The following is an 18868-nucleotide window of genomic DNA, read 5'->3' as shown; positions in this document are numbered from 1 at the left end:
TTTCTATAAAATATATATACAAATCAACATAAGGTAAGAAAGGGCTCTAGCAATTTAGAATTCTGCCCCAAGGGCAATAAAAATGTGCATACCCTTTTATCCAGCAACACCATTACTGAGTCTATTTGAAGAGATCATCAAAAAAGGTAAAAATTCTACATGTACAAAAAATATTCATAGCAGCTCTTTTTATCATGGCAAAGAATTGGAAATTGAAGAGATACCTATCAACTGGGGAAGTATTGAAGAAATTGTGGTATATGTATGTGATAGAACACCATTGTTTTCTTTTTTTCTTTTGGCTTTTTCAAGGCAATGGGGTTAAGTAATTTGCCCAAGGTCACACAGCTAGGTAATTATTAGGTGTCTGAGGCCACATTTGAACTCAGGTCCTCCTGATTCCAGGATTGGTGCTCTATCAACTAAACCACCTAGAGAACACTATTGTTTTATAAGAAATCATGATGGGGGCGGCTAGGTGGCATAGTGCATAAAGCACCGGCCTTGGAGTCAGGAGTACCTGGGTTCAAATCCAGTCTCAGACACTTAATAATTACCTAGCTGTGTGGCCTTGGGCAAGCCACTTAACCCCATTTGCCTTGCAAAAACCTAAAAAAAAATCATGATGGGATTTCAGAAAAGCCTGAAAAGACTTGCATGAATTGATGCTGAGTGAAATGAGCAGAACCAGAACATTGTACAAACTAACAACAACATAGGATGATGATCAACCTTGATGAACATGTTCATTTCAGCAATACAATAATCAAAGACAATTTTAGAAGTCTTACGTTGGGAAAATACCATCCAGATCCAGAGAAGGAACTGTAGAATTTAAATGAAGATCAAAACTTATTATCTTCAATTTTTTTTATCTTCAATTTTTAAAAGTTGTCTTACATACTGTGTCATTTTGTTTTCTCTGATGTTTTCTTTCTTCCTTTTGGATCTGATTCTTCTCTCACAACATGATCAATATCTATCTATATTAAGCATGATTACAAATGTAAAGCCCATATCGGATTGCTTTCTGTCAAGGGGAGAAGGGAGGGCAGGGAAGGAGGGAGTAAAATTGTAAAACTCTAAACCTTGACAAAAAAAAATGGTAAAAACTACCACTGGAAAAACAAAAAAAATTACTTAAAAAAAGAAAATAAAGGGTTCTTCTGGGTATCTGAACTGTAGCTTTGCAGTAAATTTGAAATTCAAAGAAGTGAGAAAGGAGTATATTCCATCCAAGGAGACAGGAGATGGAGTGTTGTGTGTGAAGAATCCCAACAAGGCCAGTTTGGCTGAACTGAAGAATGGGTGAAAGGGACTATTGTAGATGGAGCCAAATTGTGAAGGGTTTCAAATACCAAACAGAAGAGTTTATAGTTTATCCTGGAGGTATTAAAGGAGCTGACATGGTCAGACCCCGATAATAGGAATATAATCTGAGGAGTTGGCTGGAGAATGGACTGTAGAAGGGAACTACTTAAGCAAAGAATAAAATTAAAAGGTTATTGTATCAAGAGATGGTAAAGGCCTGAACTAGTAAGGTACCAGTGGAGAAGCGGGGGAGAGATTTTGAAAGATATTGCAGAGTTGGAATATTTAACAACTAACTAGATGAATCGTGAAAACAATTATATCATTTCCTTCCCTCGAGGAGTTTACATTCTACTGAAGATCGATGGCTCATATCCAAATAAGTATATTCACGATCATCTGAAGGGCAAGTAAGGTGGCACAGTGGATAGAGTGCTTGGCCTGGAGTCAGGAAGACATCTTCATGAGTTCAAATCTGGTCTCAAGACACTTAACTATGTGACCCTGGGCAAGTTGCTTAGCCCTATTTGCCTCAGTTTTCTCATCTGTAAAATGAGTTGGAGAAAGAATTGGCAAACCACTCTAATATCTTTGTCAAGAAAATCCCAATCAAGATCACAGAGAGTTGGACAAGACTAAAAAATGATGAAAGATAATGAATAAGAGTGAGCAGTCAAGGTTGTGAACCTGGAAGAACAAAATAATGGCAGCACTGTGGACAGGAACCAGGGAAATACAGAAGAGGGATAAGTTTATGGGTAAATAAAAAGACACTTTTGGGCTTGTTGAGTTTAGAATGCTTCCAAGACACACATCTAGCTTGAAATGTTCAGCAGGCAGATGCTGATTGCAGGATCAGAATTTGGGAGAGATGGCATGGCCAGTGAACAGATCTGGCAGTTGTGCTGGTAACTGAACCCATGGCAGTGGATGAGGTCACCAAGAGAGAAGAGAAGCCAGAACAGAACCTTAGGGGGACACTCACAGTTGGGGGGCATGTTATGTGGAAGATGAACCAGTATAAGACACTGAGAAGGAGTGATCAGAGGAAGAGGAAACAAGAGAGTGGAATGAAAAGCTGAAGAAGGGAGAAGGGAGATGGGGGGGAGGAGAGGAAAGGAGGGGAGAGGAGAGGAAAGAGGAAGGGGCAAGAGGAGGACATGAGAGAGGGTAGGAAAGAGGTAAGGAGAGGAAGAAGGTGAGAAAAGTAGAGAAAAGAGCAAAGAGGAGGGGGAAGAGAGGAGAGGAGATGAGAGAAGAGGAATAAAAAGGATGTGAGAAAGGGAAAAAAAGGAAGGGGAGGGAGAAACCAAAGTGAACCAGAGGCAGAGACAGACACTGACTGAAGAGACAATCTACTTGAAAAGACAAGATGGCATGAATGAGAATCAGGGTGAGAATAAGAACTCTTAATTTGTGGTCCATTAACAAAAATTTTTTTTTGACACTACAAAAATATTTTTTGACTGGTTGGTTGATTGTCCAGTCTTAAAAATGTCATCAAGAAAATGTTGACAATGCAAAGATATTTGGTTTCCTTTACAATATTATGTCTTTTATTTTACTCACATTCTTCTCAGGAGGGATCTATGATACACAAAAAAAAGGTTAAGAACTTTCAATATGGAGAATCATAGGACTCTAGATTTAGAACTGGAAGGGACTTCAGAGGCTACCTAGCCCAGCTTCCTCATTGTAGAGCTGGAAAAATAGAGACTAAAGTGTAGGAATATCATTAGCACTCAGTCTTGTGTCATTGTGGTGCTCAAGTAGAACTACAGTCTTTCAGTTTTGAATATATCATGACTTGCTAAGTGAAGTGGCAAATTGTTTTTCTGGAGAAAACAAATTTTTTTCCCTAAGAAATAATGTAATTAGAAATAATTTGTAAAAGTTCCCCAGAACTTTCAAATTTTACTAGGTTGATATTAAGTAATGAGGTTGTCTTGTAATACAGAAGCTTAAAATTTAAATAGACATGGATTAAAAAACAATTATCACATAATAATAAAATGAAATTTAACTTCACTTTGTTGTAGGAGAAATAGCTGTCTGATTTTTTAATATTAAGAAAATGTTATTTGTGCCTTTCTGATGTTTTGAGGGCTCCCTCTGCAGCATGGGTCCCAAACAGAAGCAGATGCTCAATTGTTCATTTGTAACTTTAGGGTTAAATGTAAATTTGCCAAGATAAGAGCAGCCTCAGTCCATCCCTCTACCCATTCTCCAGTTTCCTGTCTTTCAGTTTTCTAAAGTGAGTACCTGACTCCACTCACTTTGAGGTGGGTGGGGGGGAGTTCCCCTTTTACCTTTTTTTCCCCCTGCCTATACATTTGACTCATGTTCCCCTCCAATCCGGATTCACTCATTAGAGTCTGAGCCCAGTCATTTCTTACGGTTGTTTTCCTTTCTCTCTTTCCTTCAGGTATTCTCGCCTAGACTTTTTTTTTAGACTGCCCTCAAGTAACTTATTGTCTCTCTCTAGAAAAAAGTTTAATCTGTGAATTTTGCAGGTTGTGAAATAAACAAATCCTGAGCCTTCCCTAGGGCAGTCCTGAGTTTTTCACTTCCAAGAACCCAGATCTTTGTGGTGGCACCACCCATTTCCCCATCAACACCTGTACTGAGAGGAGTTTTTAGCATAAATGAGTTATTGTTTGTTCTTCACTCTCTCTAAAAGAGGATCATGACATTAAGAAGCTTATGCCATGACAAGCAATGGAACTGGATTTAAGTTTGGGGGGGGGGGGGGAAGGATGGACCGTGAAAAGTCACCAGCCTCACTTTGTCCCCCAGAGCCATCTGGGTCCAGGGGCCAGAAACGGATCAGGATGACTGTAGATGGCCTTGGATGTAGTAGAAGGCCTTGGCCTTTTAAAGCTAAGGTCTTTTCCAGGTCGAAGTTTGACAGAGGAAAAGCTCATTCGGACATTAAGTATCGGTAAGAGAGAGAGAGGTGAAGCCTAAAGGCCAAGAATCTCTACTTTTGCTTAAACATGAGGGTAAGACTCTCATGGCTTATCAGTGATTAAGGAAGATAAATAAGAAATGAAGCAAGGAATAGTCTCTTTTTTCATAGACATAAAAAAAATCAATCTGGCAGGGGAGGCCTCAGGGTTTCTGGCCAAAACAGAAACAAATGCTATATACATTCACTCTGAATCAATCAAGGCTCCTATAATGAGCCAGTGGACTTAGTCTGGGGTTTTGCTCTCTGAGGGGCTCAGACTTGGGAGCAAAGGGGGGAGGCAGTGTTGTGACTCATATTAGTAGGATGAGACTGGAGCAAGCAATTAATGCTGAAACATTTTTTCTCATCATTTGACAAGTTATGAAACCTATGAGTATTGAGGTACCACTGTACCTCCTCATCATGCTTCTCATGAAAGGGAGTAAAGTACTCCTTTTAAGGAAACTATCATAGATAGGGTGGGAGATTTAGAACATTGAATTCAACTTCTTCTTTTGAATATAAAACTAAGGCTTAGAGAGTAAGGACAGAAATGTCTGGTCTGCTGTATAAAGCCCAAGAAATCATTTGGTATGGCATTGCCCAGGAACTGGAGGTGGGACTTCTAATTCATAAATCTAGGAGCTTTTTTTTGGGGGGGGTTAATTAAATGTTTGACCAAATATAGCAGGCTAATTTTTAAGTTGATAATTTTATATGGCCCATAAATGATGTTATAAATATCCAAATGGCTCTTGGCAGAAGAAAGGTTCCCCATCCTAGGCTTGGAGAAAGGCAGAAAGGAAATCAGTCAACTAGCGTTATCTTCAATATTGTGGATGTTATTAATCAGCCCTTTCAGTTGTGTTTGAATCTTCACGACTATTTCTCGGCAAAGATACTGGAGTGGTTTGCTATTTTCCTTCTCTTGACCATTTTACAGATGAGGAAATGGAGGGAAAGTTAAAGAATTCAATCAGGATCACCCAGATAGTAAGTGCCTGAGTCCGATTTAAACTCAGGAAAAAAAGAGTCTTCCTGATTCCAAGCTCACTGTTCTATCCTTGTTTCCCTTGCTTCTTTTCTGCTTTAAATATTGAGATACTGCAAAGGTTTACTCTCAAGACAATTTTTTTTCTTTTGTGATAGTGATCTTTCTTGACCTCTTTGCCTCAGCTCCCTCTTACTTAGCTTTAATCACTGAATGGGTGGTTGCTTCAGTTAATTGAGACCTGGGAAAGACAGCTTTAAAAGACCAAGGTCCTCACTGCGTCCAGGGCCTCTCTAGTCATCTTGATGCATATCTATCTGGCCCCTAGACCCAGATGGCTCTGGAGGAGAAAATGAGTTCTCTCACTTAAATCCAACTCACTTGCATGTCATGGCATCACCTCCCTGATGTCATAGTCTTCTTCAAGAACAAAGGACAAACAACAACAACCTAGTGTCAAGTGTGACTTCTTGCAACAGTTTTGATTCATTGTGGGTTGGCATGAGAAATTAAATGGGAAATTTGGAATTTTACAGAAACTACTGATGACAGGTGAAGGCTAGTTGATGACAAAGAAAAAATTTACAAACTCATGAATGCATAAAATTTCTCTTTAAATACCATAATAATTCTGATGAATTCTCTGGTAAAAAAGGAGGGCCAAAAAACTTTACATGGCTTTTCCAGATCATGTGGGTACTGCAGCTCTAATCTCTGTGAGGTGGATAATTATGCTCTCTGCTCTCAAGACTCTCAAAGTCTAATGAGTCACCTGTCAGAACTCACATAAGTGATAAGAAGCATGAGTGGAACATATACCCATTTCCTTTGATTCTACATTCATCCCTCTGTCTACTACACTATATCTCTCTAAGAAAAGCAGTCTGGTTTGTACAAAGAGTATGTCACTAAGACTTGGATTCAAATCTTGCCTCAGACACTAACTAGCTGTATGACTCTTATTTCAACTTATTTCAATCATTTTAGCTTCAGTTTCCTCTTATGCAAAATGAGGTTAGACTAGATGACCTCCAAAGTCCTTCCAGCTCTAAATCTATGTGGCTATAAGAAAACTCTAGAAATTAAGTGAAATAAAAGAGAAACAACCAAGAAACAAGGATTATCATTGACTTTTCTGACTGGATGGTTTGCTGGGTGATGCCTGAGGGAAACATGCCTTAACATCATGTATCAACAAGGTTTTATAGTCTACTGCATTGCCTCGATAAGCTGTGGCACATGAGCAAACAAAATGACATTCTATGATAGAAAGAGAAAAACCTGCCTAAATGTAAAAGAATGATTCTTGTCCAAACCAGAAAGTCAAGGGAAGGCAGTATCAGTGAACCAAAGTAAAAAATAGTATTTATGACAAGTCAAGCTACTGAAAATTCCAGGTCTTAGTTTAAATTCAAACTCTATTTCTATCTTCAGGATTTCTATCTTCAAGGTTTTCTCTGTAACCAAGGTCTCTGCAACTAACAGAAAAAAAAAAAACTGTGGCAAGCATCCAGAGAAGTCAGGGAAAATTACTTAGATAAGATAGAGTGATGGTGAACTTTCTCCATCAGTCAATCACTCTACTCTATTTAAAGTAACTAAACAAAATGCTATGTCTTGATACCTTCATTGGGTAAGAAAACATCTATTGAATCAATCATCAATCAATCAATCAATCAATTGAAGTCATTAAATCCAAGTAGACCCTGTCATAATGAATGGATCTGTTTTATAAACCAGCAAGTAAGTCTGAAATTGGGCATTCTAGTGTCTGGTCAGCAAGTTGTGGAAGCAATCCTGGCTGTTGAGTCTTTCATGTGGGTTGACATCAGGTGGAAGATACTGTGCATTCCCCTCCCTGAGGACTGGGGTCAGTACACCTGCATTGTGTGGAGAATTCCCTCAATCCTCTGCTTGGCTTGGATTGAAGAGACCTGAATCTCTGTGCTGTTTCTTTTTTTCCATTGGAGAAAGATTTGATTTATATTAATTGTTAGCATTTATACAACACTTTAAATATTTTTAAAATAATATTTTAATTTTCCTGAGTTACAGGTAAAAAAAGAATTTTTAACATTTTCTCAAGTTTTCAGTTCCAAATTCTCCCCTTCTTTCTTCTTTCTTATTCCCCCTTCCTCAGACGGTAAGCATTCTGATATAGCTTATATCTTGTAAAATGTTAACTTATTAATCATTTTTGTACAAGAAAATTCAAACCAAAAAGAAAGAAATGTATGCTTCAGTCTATATTCAGTTCTTTATCTGGAGACAGAATTTTGCCATCATGAGTCTTTTGGGGCTGTCTTAGATTATTATATTGCTAAGAATAACTAAGTCAGCCTTCCTTACAATTTTTTTTTTTACTTTTGGCAAGGCAATTGGTGTTAAGTGACTTGTCCAGGGTCACACAGCTTGTAACTGTCAAGTGTCTGAGGTCACATTTGAACTCAGGTCCTCCTGAGATTCCAGGGCCAGTGTTCCATCCACTGTACCACCAAGCTAACCAACTCTACAGTATTTTTATTATGTACAATATTCTCTTGGTTCCACTCATTATGCTGCATGAGTCCATGTAACTCTTCCTAGGTTTTTCTGAACTCATCCTGCTCATCATTTCTTACATCTGTGACTGTTTCTTACTTGCAAAAGGGTATAGTGAACACTGGAAGAAAAGCAGTAGGTTGGTTCTTGTCATTTGTTATTGAAGAAGACCAAAGCAACATCACTATGTTTGAGACAAATTACAGTGTGTACAACTGTGAATATGAGCTCAGAATACTCTACCACAGGTTGGACACAAATAGTCCGTGTGAACACCTGGGCTGGGTACTCCAAACTTACAGATGTCACGTTTCCTCTGAGTTGCTTTAATTCTATCTTTCTCATACAGCACAGTCACTGATGAGGGCACACCATACTGGGAGGTCCCGTGAACAATCAATTTTAGAGTTCTTAGGAGTGACTTTTAGGGTGTCCCAGTATCTCTTCTTCTGATCCCTTTGTGAGTGCTGGTTCTGTGTGAGATTTTTTTCCATAGGCATACGTCTTTGCATCTCAACAATGTGTCCAGGCCATCATAGTTGCGTTCTCTGTAGTAATGTTGAAATGCCTGGCAGTTTAGCTCGAGAAAGGACTTCAGTGTCTGGTATCTTCCCATGCCAGGTGATCTTCAGAATCTTCTAAAGACAATTTAAAGGGAAGTGATTCATTTTCCTGACATGGCATTGGTAGGCTGTCCAGTATTTACAGGCATACAGAAATGATTGGAACACTAGCCCTGGAGTCAAGAGGACCTGAGTTCAAATATGGCCTCAGACATTTGATGTTTACTAGCTATATGACCTTGGGCAAGTCACTTAACCCTGACTGCCTCACATCCAGGGCCATCTCCAGTATTAACTCATATCTGGCCACTGGACCCAGATGGCTCTGGAAGAGAAACTGAGGCTGGTGACTTAGCACAGCCCCCCCACTCAAATCCAATTCATGTTCTTGTTATGGCATCACCTCCCTGATACTGTGATCTTCTTTGAAAATGGAGGGTAAAAACCATCGTCAATATAATGAATACTTTTTTTTTTTTGAAGAAAAGCAGTATCTCAAAAATTAAATGAAGGGGCGGCTAGGTGGCGTAGTGGATAAAGCACCAGCTCTGGAGTCAGGAGTACCTGGGTTCAAATCCAATCTCAGACACTTAATAATTACCTAGCTGTGTGGCCTTGGGCAAGCCACTTAACCCGTTTGCCTTGCAAAAACCTAAAAAAAATAAAACAAAACAAAAAAATTAAATGAAAAAAGCTATCTACTATTTGACTAAATTGTTGTTGTAGGGGCTTTGAAATCTAATAGTTTCCTTACCATTGCATTTTACTCCTCAACCACTTCCTGCCATGTTTAATACTTAGTATTTTTTTTTGATGGTCTACCCTTAGAGACCATTACTTAAAGGGGAACATTAAGAGGCTATTCAAGAAAATTCAAGAGGCTATTCAAAGCTCAATGAGAGCCATCTTGCTCAGGTTTTCCCTAGATAATCAGCAGTGATCTTTATTAAGCAAAATAAATGATATTTTTTGTAATAAACTATATTGTTATATATATACTATATTATATATGTTATATATATTATATATATATGTTATACATACACTATATTGTTATACATATTGTAATACACTATATTGTTATTTCTCACATTCATTATTTTGGAACTTGCCATCTTTAAAAATATATATATATACAGATATGTATATATATATATATTGACACACACATTCATATATATATATGTATATACACACACATTTGTATACATATATTCTTAGACACAGATTCACACACTCCAACAAAGACTTCAAAAGAGTCTAAAATCAAATAATGATCCAGAAATCCAGAGAAATAACAGCAAGCATTTTTGTCCAGGCCAACACTGAACAAAAAGTATTCTATAAACTAATAGGCACTGAATAAGAAATCCTGGAGGGGAAGCTAGAGTAAGATCAGGTGAACAATCTAGAATCCTATGGTACTCTGTTTTGTAGGGAGCCTGGACTCCTCAGTGAGGGTTTTGGGGAGGAGAGCTCTAAAACTAACACTGCATAGACCATTGGCATGGACTGGGATCAGAAAGTTGGTAGCAGTTTTATTAGAAGTCCACAGCACTATTACCCAAGATGCTTCAGAGGACCCTAAATTAGGCTAAATTAGACTTAGAAAAATCAAGTGACAACACTTTGGGCACAGAAATTCTAGTTAAGATGGAAATCAGCAGAAGGAGTTTAAAAAATAAAGAAAAAAAATCAAACAGGGTCTGACCTATTTAAAAGTGAGTAGGTAGAACCAGGTCCTTACACAGTCTCAAATTAGAAATTAAGATGAGAAATATGAATAAATAAAAGGCACTAAACACTATAAAAATATTATGGGTTAAGAGACACCCACAAGGTTAACTCAGAAAAGAATAAAATAACTCCACAAGAACTATAAGTAAAGCCTCAGAGAAAAAAATGGCTTAGTCATAAGAATTTTAAGAGTCTTTGGACGAAATGGAACAAGAGATGTAATATGAAATTATATGCTAAATAAAACTTCCAGAGGGGGAAAAATGAAAGGAGAGTAAATAGACCAGAAGGTAGAAAATCTTGCTCAAATAGTTGACTTCCTGAAAATTAGAATACAGCCAGCAGAAGTAAATGATTCCATGAGAAAAAAAATGAAAATAAAATTTTGAAAAATTGAAACTGTAGGAGGAAATGCAAAATATTTACTATCAACTGCAACTAACAAAAAGCAGAACAAGGATAGATAATTTTAAAATCATCAGAATTCTCAGAAGCCATAAACAAATTTAAAAAATTATCATATTTAAAGCATCCCTATTAAATACTATTTTGATTTAAAAATGAAAACAGAAAGGACACATCAATCATTTCCTTTAAAAAAACACACCAAAATGAAAATGTACAGTTAAAAACTTTTGTATTTAAAATTCAGATTTTAAAAAATTTCAATTACAGCTAAAAACAATTTTTAACATTCATTTTGTAAAAATTGAATTCCAAATTTTCTCCCTCTCTTCCCTTCTACCTTGTTGAAAAGGAAAGCAATTTGACATAAGTTATACACATTCAAGTCATGCAAAACATTTCTATATTACTCATGCTATGAAAGAAAACAGAAGGAAAAAAGAAAAAGAAAGTTTTAAAAATATGATTTATTCTACACTCAGACTCCATCAGTTCTTTCTCTGGAGGTGAATTAGCATTTTTCATCATGAATCCTTTGGAAATGTCTTGGATCATTGTATTGCTGAGAATAGCTAAGTCATTCACTTGCAAATAATCACTGTACAATATTGCTGTTACTGTGTACAATGTTCTCCTGGTTCTTCTCATTTCACTTTGTATCAGTTCATATCAATCTTTCCAAGTTTTTTTTCCCAAAGCATTCTGTTCATCATGTCTTATAGCATAACAATATTCCATCACAATCACATATCACTTATTTCACCAATCCTCAATTGATGAGCAACACTTCAGTTTCCAATTCTTTGTCACCACAAAAAGAACTACCATAAATATTTTGTACATATAAGTTTTTTTCCCTTTTTTTATCTCTTTGGGATACAGATCTAGTAGTAGGATTGCTGGGTCAAGACTAAACCAGAATGATTTGAATCAGTTCACAATACCAAAAGTGCATTAGTGTTTCAATTTTCCACATCATGCCCAACATTTATCATTTTCCTTTTCTGTCATATAAGCCAATCTGTTAGACATGAGGTGGTATCTCAGAGTTGTTTTAATCTGCTTTCTCTAATCAATAGGAATTTAGAGCCTTTTTTTTCATTTAAAACTTGTCTGTTCATATCCTTTGACTATCTATTAATTGGGGAATGATTAGGATTCCTTTAAATTTGACTCAGTTCTCTATATGTTGGAAAAATGAGGAATTTATCAGAGAAACCTGCTATAAAAAAAATTCCCCCAGTCTTCTGCTTTCCTTCTAATCTTGGCTACATTGGTTTTATTTGTACAAATCTGTTTTAATTTAAAATAATCAAAATTATACATTTCACCTTTCATAAGATCTCTTTTATTTGGTCATTTCTTCCCTTACCTAATGTTCTGACAGCTAAACTATTCCATGTTCCCCTAATTTGTTTATGGTATTACCCTTTATATAAAATCTGCATTTTCTAATTCAAAGAAAAAACATTATACGAGCAGAAAGCATTCAAGTCCCTAAGAAACACAGTCAGTATCACACAAGACTGAAGAAATTATTCTAAAAGAGAAAATCTTGGAATATCACATTGTACAAGGTAAAAGATAAAGTCGTACACCCAAGAAACATACCCTGCAAGACTGAGTATAATTCTAAAGTAGAAGAGAGACCTTTCAAACATTCGGGATGTTTTTCTTTTTTTCATTTTTTTAAAAAATTATTTAAGGCAATGGAGTTCCAAGGCCACACAGCTAGGTAATTATTAAATGTCTGAGGTCAGATTTGAGCTCAGGTGCTCCTGACTACAGTGCTGGTGCTCTATCCACTGTGCCACCTAGCTGCCCCAGGATTTTGTCTTAAAGAACTGACTAAAAGCGTTGAAGTGCAACCAAAGGATTAAAAAGAAACCTGAAAAGACAAGTAAGTACATTTGAGCATTTTGAAGTGGCTAAACAATAATGAAATGCTAAAACAGGGGAGGTGAGACAAGAGTTCCTCCTTCAATATTCTAATGTTATTATGGGTCAAAAAGTGAGTTAAAAAAGCAAACAGAAGAACTGGACATGGTTTGGTTTGGTTTTGATGTTTTTATGAGGAAAAAATGGAAAGGAATATCCAAGAGAAGAAATGAGAAAGAACAAAATAGATTTAACTTATTTTTTTTTTCTAATTGGAATTATGAAGAGAGTCAAAATGGAGGAAGGAGTGAAGTGAAAGAAAGGGCATCAACTAATACTCACTCTTATCTGAACCAAAGGATAGTTAAATACAATTACATACATAAATACATATGTAGTTTAGGGTAGAAATACATTAAACTCAATAGGGAAATAGGTGGAGATGGAAAAAGGAGAAGGAAGGATTTAAGAAAGAAAATTTGTGAGAGAATAGCTACAAGCAAAACAAGTTTTCAACTTTGGAGAGTGGCTTATAAAGAAAAAAATTTATGTAGCAGGAGATTAAGAAAAGGAGGATACATGACAAAAGTGTAAGAATCAGTGGTTGGGGTGAGTATAATGATGATGGTGATATGGGATGGAATCAATTACTGATTACTATTATTGATTTCATTCTTTCAGAGAAAAAGGACATGATGGATATGACCACAATCTTGAGTAGAAAGAATTCACTAAATATGGATTAGAAAGAAGATTTTAAAACATTATTTACAAGAAATACACTTTAAACAAAAATTGGACAGTTAAAATTGAACTGAAATAGATTTCATTATTTTTAGGTGAATTCAAAAAAGCAAGGTTTTAACAAGCTCAGATGTGGCAACAGTTTGAAAAGATAGATAAATTTGAAAGTAATAAACAAGAAAACTATAATGTGTTTAAAGACATCAGAAAATGAAATAATACCAGTATTTAATATATGTACCAAATGTCATATCATCTAATCACATGAAGGAAAAAGTTAGTGTAATTAATTAAAAGACTGACAGGAAAATTGTAATAGGCACTTCAATGTGCTACTTTCAGATCTAAACAAAACTAAAAAAAAGATAATTTAAAAAGAAGCTAAAGTCTTGAACAGAATTTTAGAAGACTACCTGGCAGCTATTGAATGGAAATAGAAAAGAGTATACATGTATCTAAGCTGTGTTTGGCATCTTTATAACAACTGATCATATATTGAGGCATTAAATATCTTATAATCAAATGCAAAAAATAAGAATTATTAAATCCTTTATTGACCATTATTATGGTAAAATTATAATAAAAACAGTCTTTTGAAAAAAGAAATTAAATTTAAACAGAGACTGATTAAACCCTAAAAATTGGATGGGTTAAAAAAACAACATAGCAAAACTGTAGGGATGACTTCTGTATTAGACTGACCTAACTCAAAGAAGTTCTCATAGTTTCAGTTTAATGTAAGAATGAATGAGACACTCATTTATCATATTCGACAGCTAGCAAAATGTAATTTCTTAGCTATAGTAGAAAGGATATTCAATACGATGCTGTAGTAATCTGTTCAATACAAGAACAAAATGAGACACTCATTTGTCAAATTCAATAGTTAACAAAAAGAAATTTCCTGAGCTATAACATAGAAAATATATTCAATATGATGCTGCAGCAATTAGTTTCGGTGAATAAGGTTCCTCCTCGTTTTAATACTGTGCCATATCTGGTAAACAGGGCAGTCATATGTTTAGAGTCTAAAAAGCCCTCATTCTATGTAATCAAATCTTTGTTTTATTCTTAGATGACCAGGAAGTCATATCAATATATTCAGATGCCACCAGGAACTCATCTGTTATTAGGGGCAGTTAGGTTGCATGGTGGATGGAGCACTGGCCCTGGAGTCAGGAGGACCTGATTTCAGATCTGACCTCAGAACTTAACAATTATCTAGCTGTATGACCTTGGGTAAGTCACTTAACTCCATTGCCTTAAATACATAAATTTTTTTAAAAATGAAATGTTATAGCAATAATAAAAGAAAACAAAATTTTGGGATTATAGTCAAAAAAGGAAAAAAAATTATTTCTGAAGATGACATGATGGTGTATTTAAGGAACATTAGAGAGTCACCTAAAAAATAATTGAAACAATAACTTCAGCAAAATAGCAGAATAGAAAATAAATCTATAAATATTTCTGCATATCATCTAATAGAAACAAACAGGAAGAGCAAGAATGAAGAAAGCCATGTGGGACATGGGTAGAGTGTCAGATCTGGAGTCAGCAAGACTTAATTTTCTGAGTTTAAATCTGGTCTCAGACACTTAATAGTTCTGTGACCCTGGACAAGTCATTTAACCCTGTTTGCCTCAGTTTCCTCCTTTGTAAAATAAGTTGGAGAAGGAAATGGCAAATCACTCCAGTATCTTTGCCAAGAAAATCCCAAATGAGGATACAAAGAGTCAGTCATCACTGAAATAACTGGGAACACTGGAAAATAGTCTTACAGAAATGGGACTTAGTATCATACAACATAAACCAAAATAAGTTCCAAATGTGTACATGACTTAGATATAAAAGATCACGTGTTAAAAAATGTAGGAACAAGAAAAGTGATACTTTTGCAATATTGAAAAGGAACAGAGTTCCTGAACAAAAGCAAGATGGAGAGAAAGATTACAGGAAATAAAACAGACAATTTTGATGACACAAAAATAAGAAGTTTTTTCTCAAAGAAAATCAAGGATGCTTTAAATTTAAAAGGGAACAGTTAACTAGGAAAAATATGCAGAAAATTTTTTTGATAAAGGTCTGATATTCAAGAAATAGAGAGAACTGATTCAAATATGTATAAACAAAAGTCATTTCCCAATTGATAAATAGTCAAAGAAGATAAACAGGAAATTGTCAAAAGAAGAAATTCAAGTGATCAATAACTATACCAAAAAATGTTCCAAATCATCAATAAGAAATGCAAATTCATACAACTCTGATGTTCCAGCTCACTTGCATCAGACTGGCAATCAGTTTATTGACTGACTGTAAATAAACATTTATTAATTTATATAATCTGCAAAGAATGGCCTAGAAAAAAATCCTTGTCTTCAAAAAACTCAAAGTCTAATGTCAGAGACAACACAAAAGCAAATATAATAAGACAGATATAGAATAAATTGGAGAGACCAGCAACAAAGAAGATGGAAAAGTTGACAAAAATAAAAAATGAAAGTTGTTGAAAGACCTGTGAAAGGTACACTAATGCACTGATGGAGTTTTGCATTGGTCCAGACATTCAGGAAAGCATTTTGGAGCTATATTTTTTAATGTCATTAAATTAGGTGTACCTTTTGATCCAGTGATACTACTGATAGACCATTATCTCAAAGAGATCAAAAAAAGAAGGAAATGATATATGTAAAATACAGTGGCACTTTTTGTTTTAGCAAAAGAGTATAGATTAAACATTAATAATAAATTAAGGGCAGCTAGATGGTGCAGTGGATAGAGAGCTGGGTTTAGACACAGGAAGACTCATCTTCATGAGTTCAAATATGGCCTTCAAACACTTAGGGTCATAAAGAATAGGACACAATTGAAAAATGACTGAACATATAAATTAAGCATCCACTAACTGGAGAATGGCTGAACAAAGTATGGCAAATTAGTATAACAAGATATTATTGTGCCATAAAAATGATTTAAGGGATGGATCCAGAGAAACCTGGGAAGACTTGCATAAATTAATGTAGAATGAAGTGAATAGCGTCAGAACAACTTGTCTTTGTTTCCCTAAAGCTTAGCATGATGTAGTAGTCATTTAATAAATTCTTGTTTAATAAATAACTGTTAGTGATTAAAAGGAAAATAAGAGAAATGATGAGTGTGATGAAGAGCATTCTCATATAAATGAAGAGTCTTCATTTTGGTTCTGCTTTATAATAACTGACTATAATAACTTAATATATATATATATATATGTATATTTGGTATTCTTGATTTGAAAAAGATTAACAAACATGAAGAGCCTTGGTGCACTCAAGGTCTATTGCTGGGAAGTAGCAAGTAAATAGAAAATTAATTACAAAATATATACAAAGTATGACCCTTTTTACATATGGGGCAGCTAGGATAGAGCACCGGTTCTGGAGTAAGGAGGACCTGAGTTCAAACCCAGCCTCAGATACTTAATAATTACCTAGATGTATGATATTGGGCAAGTCACTTAACCCCATTGCCTTTGCTCCCCTCCCCCCAAAAAACTAACGTAAGATTTAGCTCAAGTACCAGGGGTTTGCACTCTTTCCATATATCTATACTGTCTCCCCCTTTACATCCCAATTATTTTTGTGCATCTGAGAAACTCAAATGATGTGGCCATCAGAATACATTCACATACCTTGGGAGGGTGGCAGTAGGGCAGAACTCCTGATGGCTCTTGTGAAGCCTTCTCCATTCACTGGCCTAAAGAAATCTAACAGTGTTGGCAATCACATCCTTCTCTCTCACTTCCTCACACCTGCTTACTTTCCATCAGCATCTCTGCTACTGTAACAGAACACAGACAGCCTTTAACTGAACTGAATTCCTTTCCCAAATCCTCAAAGCAGTCAGATTCCAGGACCATGGATTATATTAGAGGATACTTTGCAGATCATCTAATGCACCCCAATTCCCTTTATATTGCTAAGGAGGAAACTGAGGCCTAAGGTCCCACAACCAAAGCCATCACTTTTTTCTCTGCATATAAAGGGCCAGAAAGTGGAAAGCTCTGGAACACAAATAAAACAGCAGATGAGGTGAGGGAGAGAAAAGCCAAGTTAAACTATTGCCATTGGTGAGAATAAGTGAGACTTTTCATCATGGAGATACAGCTGCCCTGCAGATGTTTTTTTCCTTCCAGGAGGGCCAGAAGTTTCTTATTTTAGTTGGATTGAAAGGGAAAAGAAAGGAAGGGTATGGAAAAGACTTTTCATTTAAAAATGGCCCAATCTGCCAATTTTCTTGATACTTTAAATAATATTTGGTTGAAGAGACAATGATTGGATGATTTAGTACTTATTAAGAATATCAAGTTGCTGATGAAATTTTTTAAACATGTTTCTGCCCACCATTGTGAAGCATAAGTTTGTCTTCTGGGTACCTGGCCTTTCCTCCTTTCTGAGCCCCTTTCCTTCTCTGAAACCTCTCCTTACATCTCCCAGGTACTACTTTTGGTCTCTCTTCTCCCTTTATCTAAAATCTAGTTGTAAAAATTAAGAAACTGAACTTATAATAATGTTTTATACTTCAAAGACCTTTTACAGATGATCTCCAGGAAAGATTGGATAAACTCATTCACACTAATGTGGAAAGAACTGATAAGGCTTGAGTATTGTCCTTCTTGAGGCATTTGAAATTTGTCAGATCAAAATCCTTAAACTAACTCCCATAAGTCAGTCCAAGAGGGTATTTCAGAGGTCATTAATGGGATCTTTCAGGAGTCTAAAATCTCTCTAAAAAGGAAGAAGGCCAAATCTACCTATCCTTAAACCTTTATTTGCCTATAAGCCTCAAGGTCATACATAGAAATAAGTAAACCTGTTTCACTTCAATCAAAGCTACTTTTTTTGTGTGTATGGGGTAATGGCATTAGGTGACTTGCCCTAAGGTCACACAGCTAGTATCAAATGTCTGAGACCACATTTGACCTTAGGTTGTGCTACCCATTGCATCCTTAAGCTATTCTTTAAAACTAGCATCAGAACCCAACATCTTGGCTATAAATATTTATAGTTAATATATTTTCTTCAATTTCAAAATGCTCCTCTGGGTTAGATCCATCTAGGGTTTTTCAACTATTTGGAGTCATAGACCCCTTCTCAGAATATATTTTCAAATAACTAAAAGAAATGCTAAATTGGGATGGCTAGGTGGCGCAGTGAATAGAGCACTGGCCTTGGAGTCAGGAGTACCTGGGTTCAAATCCAACCTCAGACACTTAATTACCTAGCCGTGTGGCCTTGGGCAAGCCACTTAACCCTATTGCCTTGAAAAAAAAATCTAAAAAAAAAAGAAATGCTAAAATTTCAGTTAATAAGATGTAATTTCCCCCCATGCAGGTTCACAGGCCCCCTGACAACAATCCATGGACCCCTTGAGGAGCTGTGAACCCCAAGTTAAGAAGGCATTTTCCCATTTAAAACAAAACACTAACATTTTTCCCTCAACTGCCCCAATTCTTGGTCATGGGTAATGGTGATTTATTTGCAATGATGATTATGACTTATTCTCACCCAGGGATTGTTTTACAGTGTATTTTTAAGGGAGAATTGTTTTGGCTAGGAATTCCCCTGCCTGGTTCTCTTTAGTTATGATTTAACAGCATATCTCAACATGTGCATCTGTTATGTTTGCAATAGAGAAAATATAAGGAAAGATAAAATAGAAATGAAGGGAATAGAGGCCATGTGATATAGGAGAAAGAGTCACTGGACT

General features: G+C 35.9%; 1 protein-coding gene across 6 annotated transcripts in view; it reads right to left on the bottom strand.

Annotated features, from left to right (window-relative positions):
* FRMPD1 (FERM and PDZ domain containing 1) overlaps positions 1 to 18868 on the bottom strand; it is a 263914-nt gene that overhangs the window by 91251 nt on the left and 153795 nt on the right. The window contains exon 1 of one of the 6 annotated variants that reach the window (XM_074200551.1): positions 16791 to 16997. The exons of the other annotated variants lie outside the window; for them this stretch is intronic. The gene's annotated coding sequence lies outside the window, so the exon portion shown is untranslated. Of the gene's footprint in view, positions 1 to 16790; positions 16998 to 18868 lie in introns of those variants that run through there. 6 annotated transcript variants of the gene reach the window in all.

This window comes from Macrotis lagotis, chromosome X (genome assembly GCF_037893015.1).
Source record: "Macrotis lagotis isolate mMagLag1 chromosome X, bilby.v1.9.chrom.fasta, whole genome shotgun sequence".
NCBI lineage: Eukaryota > Metazoa > Chordata > Mammalia > Peramelemorphia > Peramelidae > Macrotis > Macrotis lagotis.
Note: the sequence above shows the minus strand (reverse complement) of the source record. Positions and strands in the feature narration are given on the sequence as shown.